The sequence below is a fragment of the Choristoneura fumiferana genome, chromosome 26 (genome assembly GCF_025370935.1).
Source record: "Choristoneura fumiferana chromosome 26, NRCan_CFum_1, whole genome shotgun sequence".
Taxonomy (NCBI): Eukaryota; Metazoa; Arthropoda; class Insecta; order Lepidoptera; family Tortricidae; genus Choristoneura; species Choristoneura fumiferana.
Window position 1 is genome coordinate 1362902 of NC_133497.1, and position 8942 is coordinate 1371843.

Genomic DNA, 8942 nt, shown 5'->3' on the forward strand with positions numbered 1-8942 from the left:
TTTTTTACTTTGAAAGAGCTTAAACGTAGAGGAAGACATCTGCCTGATATCCGTTTATGCGTTGTAATGAAACAAACGCCTTTTCCGTTATAAAAAACGAATAAGCTAAGGTAAGAATCTCCGGTAAAACTTAGAGGAGTGTTTAGAGATAATCTAAACAACATGTAACGAGTACCTATTCACCCTTTTTTTGATAAAATTTTGTAGATGTCTTTATTTACTTTGCATTAATCATTTTATTCATATTATTAAATGAGTTATCTACCACTCAACCTCATCGCTGTCTATCATATAAATTCATTTATTTCGTTAAAAACCCCCAAAATATGTGTTAAATAAAAAAAATATTTTTTGTTTTATTTTTGTTTACTCATAATTGTTTTTACGTACTCAAAAACTAATTTATTTTTTATAGTTTTACACTAATAAATTAAATAAATCAACAGTAGGTACAAGTAATAAAATTACGTACAAAATATATCCAAAACAAAACAATATAAACTGTAAAAATAAAACAGTACTTATGTACTATTAGTATAAACAATATAATGCTATAATGAATGTGGATAATACCAAAATTGACATCAATGGCCACATGGATCAGAGGCCCGTCATCGTTAGTGGAAATCTTCTTGATGTTGTTTCGGAGTACACATACCTCGGCCTGATTTTGCAGTTAAGGTACCAACACATGCTAGTTACTAGCACGAAAGCATGCTACTATTCAGCAAATGCTACTTACTATCATGTGTGCATATGGACGTGCTACTATTATAATAATAATAATCCCAGCCTATATACGTCCCACTGCTGGGCACAGGCCTACTCACAGAATGAGAGGGCTTGGGCTGTAGTTCCCACGCGGGCCCAGTGCGGATTGGGAACTTCACACACACCATTGAATCGCTTCGCAGGTTTGTGCAGGTTTCCTCACTATTTTTCTTCACCGTAAAGCTCGTGGTAAATTTCAAATGTAATTTCGCACATGAATTCCGAAAAACTCAGAGGTGCGTGCCGGGGTTTGAACCCACGATCCTCTGCTTGAGAGGCCATATGATAGGTCAAACCACTCGGCCACCACGGCTTGCTACTATTAAGCATGCTTTTTCTGTGTCATACAGGTACAGCAGGTACTAGCATGCTTATTAGCATGCTAATAACGAGCATAATGTAACAGTAGCCTTAGGTAGAACACAACTTTGAGAAGGAGGCCAAGAGAAGGATTCAGCTGGGCTGGGCAGCATTCAGAAAATTATGTCGAGTTTTTTCGTCAATTATACCGTAATGTCTGAAAACGAAAGTTTTTAACCAGTAAGTCCTACCCGTCATGACATACGGAGCTGAAACGCGGCTCTGCCAGCTATGGAACGAGCTAAGCTCAGAGTTTTTCTGAAGGATAAAATCCGCAACGAGACTATCCGACACAGAACTAAGGTCATCGACATAGTTCATAGAATTAACAACTTGAAGTGGCAGTGGGCTGGGTCATATCTGTTGAAGCACCGACAACCGCTGAAGATATTGAGTGGAGACCGCGTCTCGGCTAACGTAGTCCAAGACGCCCTCCGTTCAGGTAGAGGGACGATCTGCGAAAGGCTGGTGGTAAAAGCTGGATGTGTCTAGCCGAAGACAGGGCGCAATGGCGGTCTATGGGGGAGGCCTATGTCCGGACTGCTATTGGCTGATGATGAATAGTATAATCGATATTCTACTCCTTCTATACCTATTAGGAAAAAAAACAGTTTGCTCGTCATCATCAGTCAAAATCTGTTCAGACGTGTCGTTTCCAAAAAGCGGTAAGCTGCAAGCAATAGAAACTTAAGTACTTACTTAGGTTAAGAATTTTAATTCATTTGTTGTCTAAATAAAAAAAACAAACAAGTGTATGAAACCAATGTTAAGTAATATATCTATTTGTTTAAATATTTTAACAAAAACAAATAATTTCCTCATAGAAATTAGAAATAATAAATTTGTAGATTGAGACATATGCAAAAAGTATGACGTATAAACGGACAAGTGGCATGTGACTTTATTGACGTCACAAGCACCCTGTCAAAGCTCCGAAGTAAAAGCGGATAAATTCAAATGTCCGTTTCTACTGCGATGTTTTTTCAAAAGCTAGTGTAGATGTTTTCTTTTACGTGCCAAATTTTCTTCATTATTTTGAAATTTGAAATATTTTTTTAACAGACTTATAGATATGGTTGAAATAAGTTATTTTTGTAAAAAAAGCATTTTTGAAAAAATGTAGATGTCCGTATCTACTTTGCTGCCATCGAAATGTTCATTATCAAAAATATGAATTAAACTTAAAGTATAATTATTAGGTACTATGTTAAATGTTTTAATAGTAGAACAGATGATCGTTATATAAAGTTATGATTGAATATGTTACATATTTTTATAGGCATCGTTACGCACCAAGCTAACGTTGGTAATTAGGAAAAAGACGTCATTCCATGTCCATTCTATACACTACCTACTTACTTTATGCAAAAATGGCTTTTTACCTATATATAATGGGTTTTTTACCTATATTTATATTGCTGGCTAAGCACCAGCAGATGTTCCTGCACTCCAATTTCTGGCCAGAGGGCGTGGTCTTCCGTTGCTTTAGGGAAGCAAGGATAAAAATCCTGATATAACTATTTTTTTTATTCAATGTAACAAATTCATGAATTTCTATCCTACAATATTGTGTACAATAAATACTATTTTTTTTATACAATTATAATTTTAATTTTACAGCGCATTGCTTTTACTGTAATGCTGTAACTCTTTATTGGCAAATAAATTAATATTTTAAACATTTTTGCATAAATGTAGGTCCTGTTTTTTATCCTACAAATGTATAATTAATTGTACCCTCCCTTAACTTATAAACCGCCCCAAAAACTTCCGTATTCCTTGACGCAATAACTGTGAAAAGAATTGAAGTTAGTTAATCGAATCTAGATGTTCTTTGGGGCCGGAAGGTTCTCGAATGGAGACCGCGGATCGGCAAGTGCAGCGTAGGACGTCCACCAATGAGATGAACGAATGACATAGTTAAAGGCCGCGGGTTCACGGTGGATGCAGGCCGCTTCCAACCGAAGTAACTGGAAGTCTACGGGGGAGGCCTATGTCCAACAGCGGACGTCCTACGGCTGATATGATGATGATGGACGGTGGTCTGTATGCAACACTATTAGGATAAATATACTGAGCGGCAGAAAATCTGGCCCACAAATGTATGCAGTAATATAGGTAATTTTGTATGCAGAGTGGGTCAAATTTTCTGCTGCTGAGTATATTCTGCGAGATTGGGAGATGTGACTGGCCGACCTTGACTGTTCTAACAGACCGCTCAGATATACCGTTAGTTTGTGGAGTTTATGGGATACTGAAGTATAGTAAAACGACCGTTCGGATTCACTGTACGTTTATTACTGGATCAAGGTGGGTAAAACAGTAATACACATCACTCCTCCAACATTATTCTGGAAACCTGACAACAAACGAAATAATATTTACAGTAGGTACTACACTAATGAATTATACAATCTTTACTTATAATTAACTTTCTTGGTCCTGGGTCTCAAAACAGGAGGATTATAGTCTGACCGATTATCACCCCGAGACAGCGGAGCCGCCGGCGGCTGAGGCAGCTCAGCGCGCGCGGGACTCTCGGCGGGCGTGCGTGTCCCGCCCGGGTTAGATGTCGTTCGGACCACCTCCTCCCCCCTAATATCCTGATCCGCGCACTCATAAAAGTCATTGTCGGACACATCTTGAGCTTCTTCATTATTATCATTTAGATTAATATGTGTGTCCGACATTGACGTTGACAATGGTGTTGAGCACGTGGTTACATTAGACGCTTGTTGGTGCACCTGCGCAGGCGACGGTGGCGCCGGCGGTGGTGATGAGGGAGGGGGCGGGGCACGGGCGGCGGCGCGGCGGCCGCGCTGACTCATCAATGAGCGACCGCCCGGAGTATCGCAACAGCTGATCGACGTGCCGAATGCACAAGCCTACACCTTGAACGTCCACAGTAAACATTCTATTTCCTTTTTCACTTGTTATTTTACCTACCCCGCCATACAGGCTTTTGCGCAATAAAACAGCGGGCCCAGACAGTCTGACCGATATAAAATTTACGAGATCCCGATAACTTTGTCGCCCAGAATTACAATTATCTACACTACTGGGTGAAATTAAATCGAGTTTAGTGCGCAACTCCCTGCCCAGCATTAATTTCGCAGGCGTTTCGTTTGTACTACAGTGGACGCTGTTGCGGTACTCAAACAAAAAACTTAACAATTGCTCATTGATGCGTTCCGATGATAAGTTACTGTCTCGTGTCATAATACATTTAATCATTTTCTTGCAAATTTTTACTGAATTTTCACATTGGCCATTACTGCAAGGGTGATATATGGGTGAATTAAGATATTTAATACCGTTAACTGCACAAAAACGTCTAAACTCTTCACTATTAATTTTGGGGTCATTGTCCGATACTAAAGTTTTAGGTAACCCAAACATAGAAAATAAATATTTTAATTTTACAATGAGTGATTTAGTTGAGATTTCCTTACACATCTGTAAACATTCCAGCCATTTACTGAATGCGTCTACGACGACCAGATATACCCTCTGCCCCACCTGCATATAGTCGATGTGCACGCGCTGCCAGGGCCCGGCGGGGCGCGGCCAGGGCGCGGGCGGCGCGCGCGGCGGCGCCGGCCGCAGCGCGCTGCACGTCGTGCAGCTCAGCACTACGCGTTCGATGTCCGAATCTAAGTTCGGCCACCATAATTTTCCGCGAGCCACGCCTTTTGTTTTTACGATGCCTAAGTGTCCTCGGTGCAGCTCTTCTAACAATCTAGCCCGATACACAAAAGGGATTACGACTCGATGCCCTCGAAGAATGCAACCGTCTTCGATTTCTAGGTCGGTTTTGCATCTAAAATACGGTTGCACATTTTTACATTTTATTTTACGCGGCCATCCGTTCCGTACATATTTCATAACCGTTCGCATGACGGGGTCTGAGGCAGTTGCTTTCTTTATATCATCAAACGATATCGGCAAAATATCGTCGTCCAAAAAGTTTAAAAACGAGCTACCTTTAACTATACTATCTAATTCTATCGGTTCGCTAGCAGCTAACGGCGCCCTAGAAAAATAATCCGCTACAATATTTTTATCGCTACTTATATAATTAATTGTATAATTGTAAGCAGATAAATAGATCGCATAGCGTTGTAAACGCGACGCTGCCATGACTGAAACACCGTTTTTTTTTTCCGAATATGGCTAATAGTGGTCTATGGTCAGTCCTTAGCACAAATGGCTCGCTCCGCCCGTATAGGTATTGATGGAAATGTTTGACCCCGAACACTATAGCGGCAGCCTCCTTATGAACTTGACTATAGTTCTTCTCGCTGGCGGCAAGCGACCTAGACGCGAAGGCGAGCGGCCGCTCCTGGCCCTCGGGCCCTTGCGCCAGCACGGCGCCTAGCCCCGCAGGCCCGGCGTCCACGCTCAGCACCAGCCGTGCGTTCGGCTCAAAGTGTGTCAAAACGCGTTCCGATGCCAGTTCACTCTTGATTGCCGTAAACGCTTTCTCCTGGTCATTGCCCCATTTCCATGTCGCATCAACTCTAAGGAGTTCATGTAGCGGGCATAAAATACTAGACGCTCTCGGAATAAAATTCCTATAATAATTAATAATACCTAAGAACCTTTTTACCTCTAAAACGTTGCTGGGTCGCGGGGAATCGATAATAGCCTCCACCTTTTTAGGGCAAGTTCTTAAGCCGTCTTTATCTATAACGTATCCTAAATAAGTTACGCTCGGTTTAAAAAATTCGCATTTTTCCTTTTGTAATTTCAAACCGGCATCTTTCATTCTAAAAAGTACTTCGCGAAGTCGGTGTAAATGAGTTTTTTTTGTCGGGACCGGTGACGCAGACGTCGTCGAGCCAGATACTGACGCCGTCGATGCCCAGCAGCAGCGTCTCCATAGCGCGCTGAAAGATGGCGGGCGCGTTGGCCAGCCCGTACACGAGCCGCGTGTACTTGAACAGCCCGCGCGGCGTGCTGATGGTAGTGAGCTCCTGGGACTCCTCACTCAGCACGAACTGGTTGTACGCGTTGCTCAGGTCTAGCTTAGTGTACCTTTCTCCCCCTCCTAATTTAGCAAAGACTTCTTCGATACGCGGCATAGGGTATTTATCGATAACTAAATCTTTATTTAGCGTTACCGAGTAGTCACCTGCAATTTTTATTTTACCGTTTTCCTTTAAAACCGGTACAATAGGCGTTGCATAATTCGAAAAATTTACCGGAATTAGTATGCCCATGCCTACGAGCCGCTCGAGTTCCTCGTCGACTTTATGTTTAAGGGCAAAGGGTACTGGTCTGGGTTTAAAAAATACTGGCTTAACATTGTCTTTTTAGCCTAAGTGTTACTTTAAATTTATTAAATTGGCCCAAGCCTTCACTCCATAAATCTGCATACGAGTCCAATAACAATTTTACTTCGTTTTCATAATGATCACAAATTATTCTATGATTATCCGCCGTAGTGAAAATAAGTCCAAATTTAGTCATAAAATCACGCCCTAATAACGGTGGACCACCGTTACGTATAACGTATATTTTTATCTCTTTCGACGTGTTATTGTATTTTAGATTTGTAATGAAAAATCCTAAGGGCGTTATTTTGTGACCATTGTAAAAACACATTTTAATACTGCAACTATTTAATTGAATATTTCTAAAATAATCGTTATAACATTTATCGGAGATCACGGAAATACTAGACCCGGAATCTAATTCCATTCCTAATTTAACCTCGTTCATCAATACATTCACAGTAATTGGTGCAAAATAGTCGTACCTCAAGTTATATAGTTCACATTCCTCACAATCCTCGCAGGGGGCTGCCGGCTGCTCCTCCTCCACCTGGATGTTGTGGAATCTTAGGCGGCAAACTTTTTTCAAGTGTCCTTTCACTCCGCACTTTTCGCACTTATAACCTTTGTAACGACATTTTTCCGCAATATGATTTTTCATTCCGCACACTGCGCAACGGGTCTCGTCGTCGCGCGAACGCCAGGAGCTGCCCGATGGATGAGCCGCGGCACTGGCGCTGCCGCGGCGAACGCCTCCGCTGCCGGCGCCCGCGCCGCCGCGATAAGGGTATGCCGCGCTTGCCGCTCGGAACACCGGTTCCTCCTTGATAAAATACACCGCCACCGTTGCCACTGGCCGCCCCTCCGACCACAATTTGTGCCTGTGCCGCTGCCGCCGTTTGTTCCGCGATCTCAAGTGCTCTCGACAGAGTCAAGGTTGCGGCGTCTTGCTCGAACAATTTACTGCGCTCGGGACCTGCGCCCAGGCCAAGGACAAAACGGTCTTTGAGTACCGTTTCTAGGGCGTTGCCGAGGGAGCAGTAACTTGCCAATCCCCCGTAGCCGCGCCGCCCAGTCTCCCAATGACTCGCCTGGACTTCTGGTCGCCCCGTAGAATTTTGCTTTATCCGCGAACGAACACTTCTTTGCTTTAAAGTGGTTATCTAATTCCGCTATGAGTTCTGTGTACGATAACTCGTTAAGTTCGCGCGGGTACACTAAATTACGAGCCAGCCGATACGAGTCATCCGAAAGGTGCGTTATTAACACCGCACTTCTATTTTCATCTTTTATTGAGCTATTTACTTTAAAAAACTGCTCTAATCTGCCTTTGAAAATGGACCATTCTGCGGTTTTATAATCAAAATTGGTAAGGCATCCGATGTACGACATGATTATTTTCTTGCGTGGGTAGTTTCGCGACGTCGCCAGATGAAGTATAGTAAAACGACCGTTCGGATTCACTGTACGTTTATTACTGGATCAAGGTGGGTAAAACAGTAATACACATCAGATACTCATACTCTTTTATTGGTAATATCATTATTACATGTCATTTTGTTAAATTAATCTAATATATTCTAAGAACTAATTAATTAAATAATTTCAGTAAATAATAGCCGTTGGCTGAAATTTAAGGAACTCATCAAAAGTGTAGAATGTGTGCTCGACAAGCCAGTTTTTCAGATTATGTAGACGCCCTGTGGCTGATTTGATGATGACGATGATGATGATGAATCGAATCCACTTTCCGCCGAATATTTAATAATGAACTTACAAGTTTCCTCAAAACTGTTGGTCATTGTATTTGTATGTGACATTATGCTATTACAAGGGTTGGAAAAATCACTTCAGTATAATTTCTCAAAGTGACGTTTGTTTTGAAAATATGACATCCTGTATTGTGAAGTAATAAATAAATATCACGGGACACTTGACACCAATTGACTTACGTAGTCCCAAAGTAGGCAAAACTTGCGTTTGCGTACATAACGGATAAACCTGTGGGATAAACATAATATATAGATGATAGAAAAATAGCTACTTATTAAACACCCAATCTTCAAGAACAAACATTCGTAATTTTTATACAACTCTCTGCCTCGACCGGGATATGACCCCGGGACCTCAAGTTTTAGTCAGGTTCTCTAACTACTTGGCTATTCAATAGCAATTTGGCACATTACTTCATTGCGAAAAAACTCAGAGATGCTCGCCTGGACTAGAACCCACGACCATCTGCTTCAGAGGTCAGAGATCAAACCACTAGAGTACCACGGCTTTACTCTCGTTGCCTTTATAACTTTTTTATCTTTATTTTGATTTAGAAGAACAATAAACTGAGAAAATGTTACAATTTTATTCGCCATTTTTATCTCCTGGGTTTTTTCGATAATAACTAAAAAAACAAACTACGCTTAATCAACGTATATAAGACGTGAGATAACCTTTTAGTGCGCTGCTACGATAATACTAATAGGCTGAATTTCTAGAAATACCTAATTAATTAGTTTGTCAGTTACAAGATCAAAAAAT

General features: G+C 41.4%; 1 pseudogene; it reads right to left on the reverse strand.

Moving 5' to 3' along the window:
* Window positions 1–3855: 3855 nt before the first annotated feature.
* Window positions 3856–7799, reverse strand: LOC141443093 (uncharacterized; annotated as a pseudogene).
* Window positions 7800–8942: the final 1143 nt, after the last annotated feature.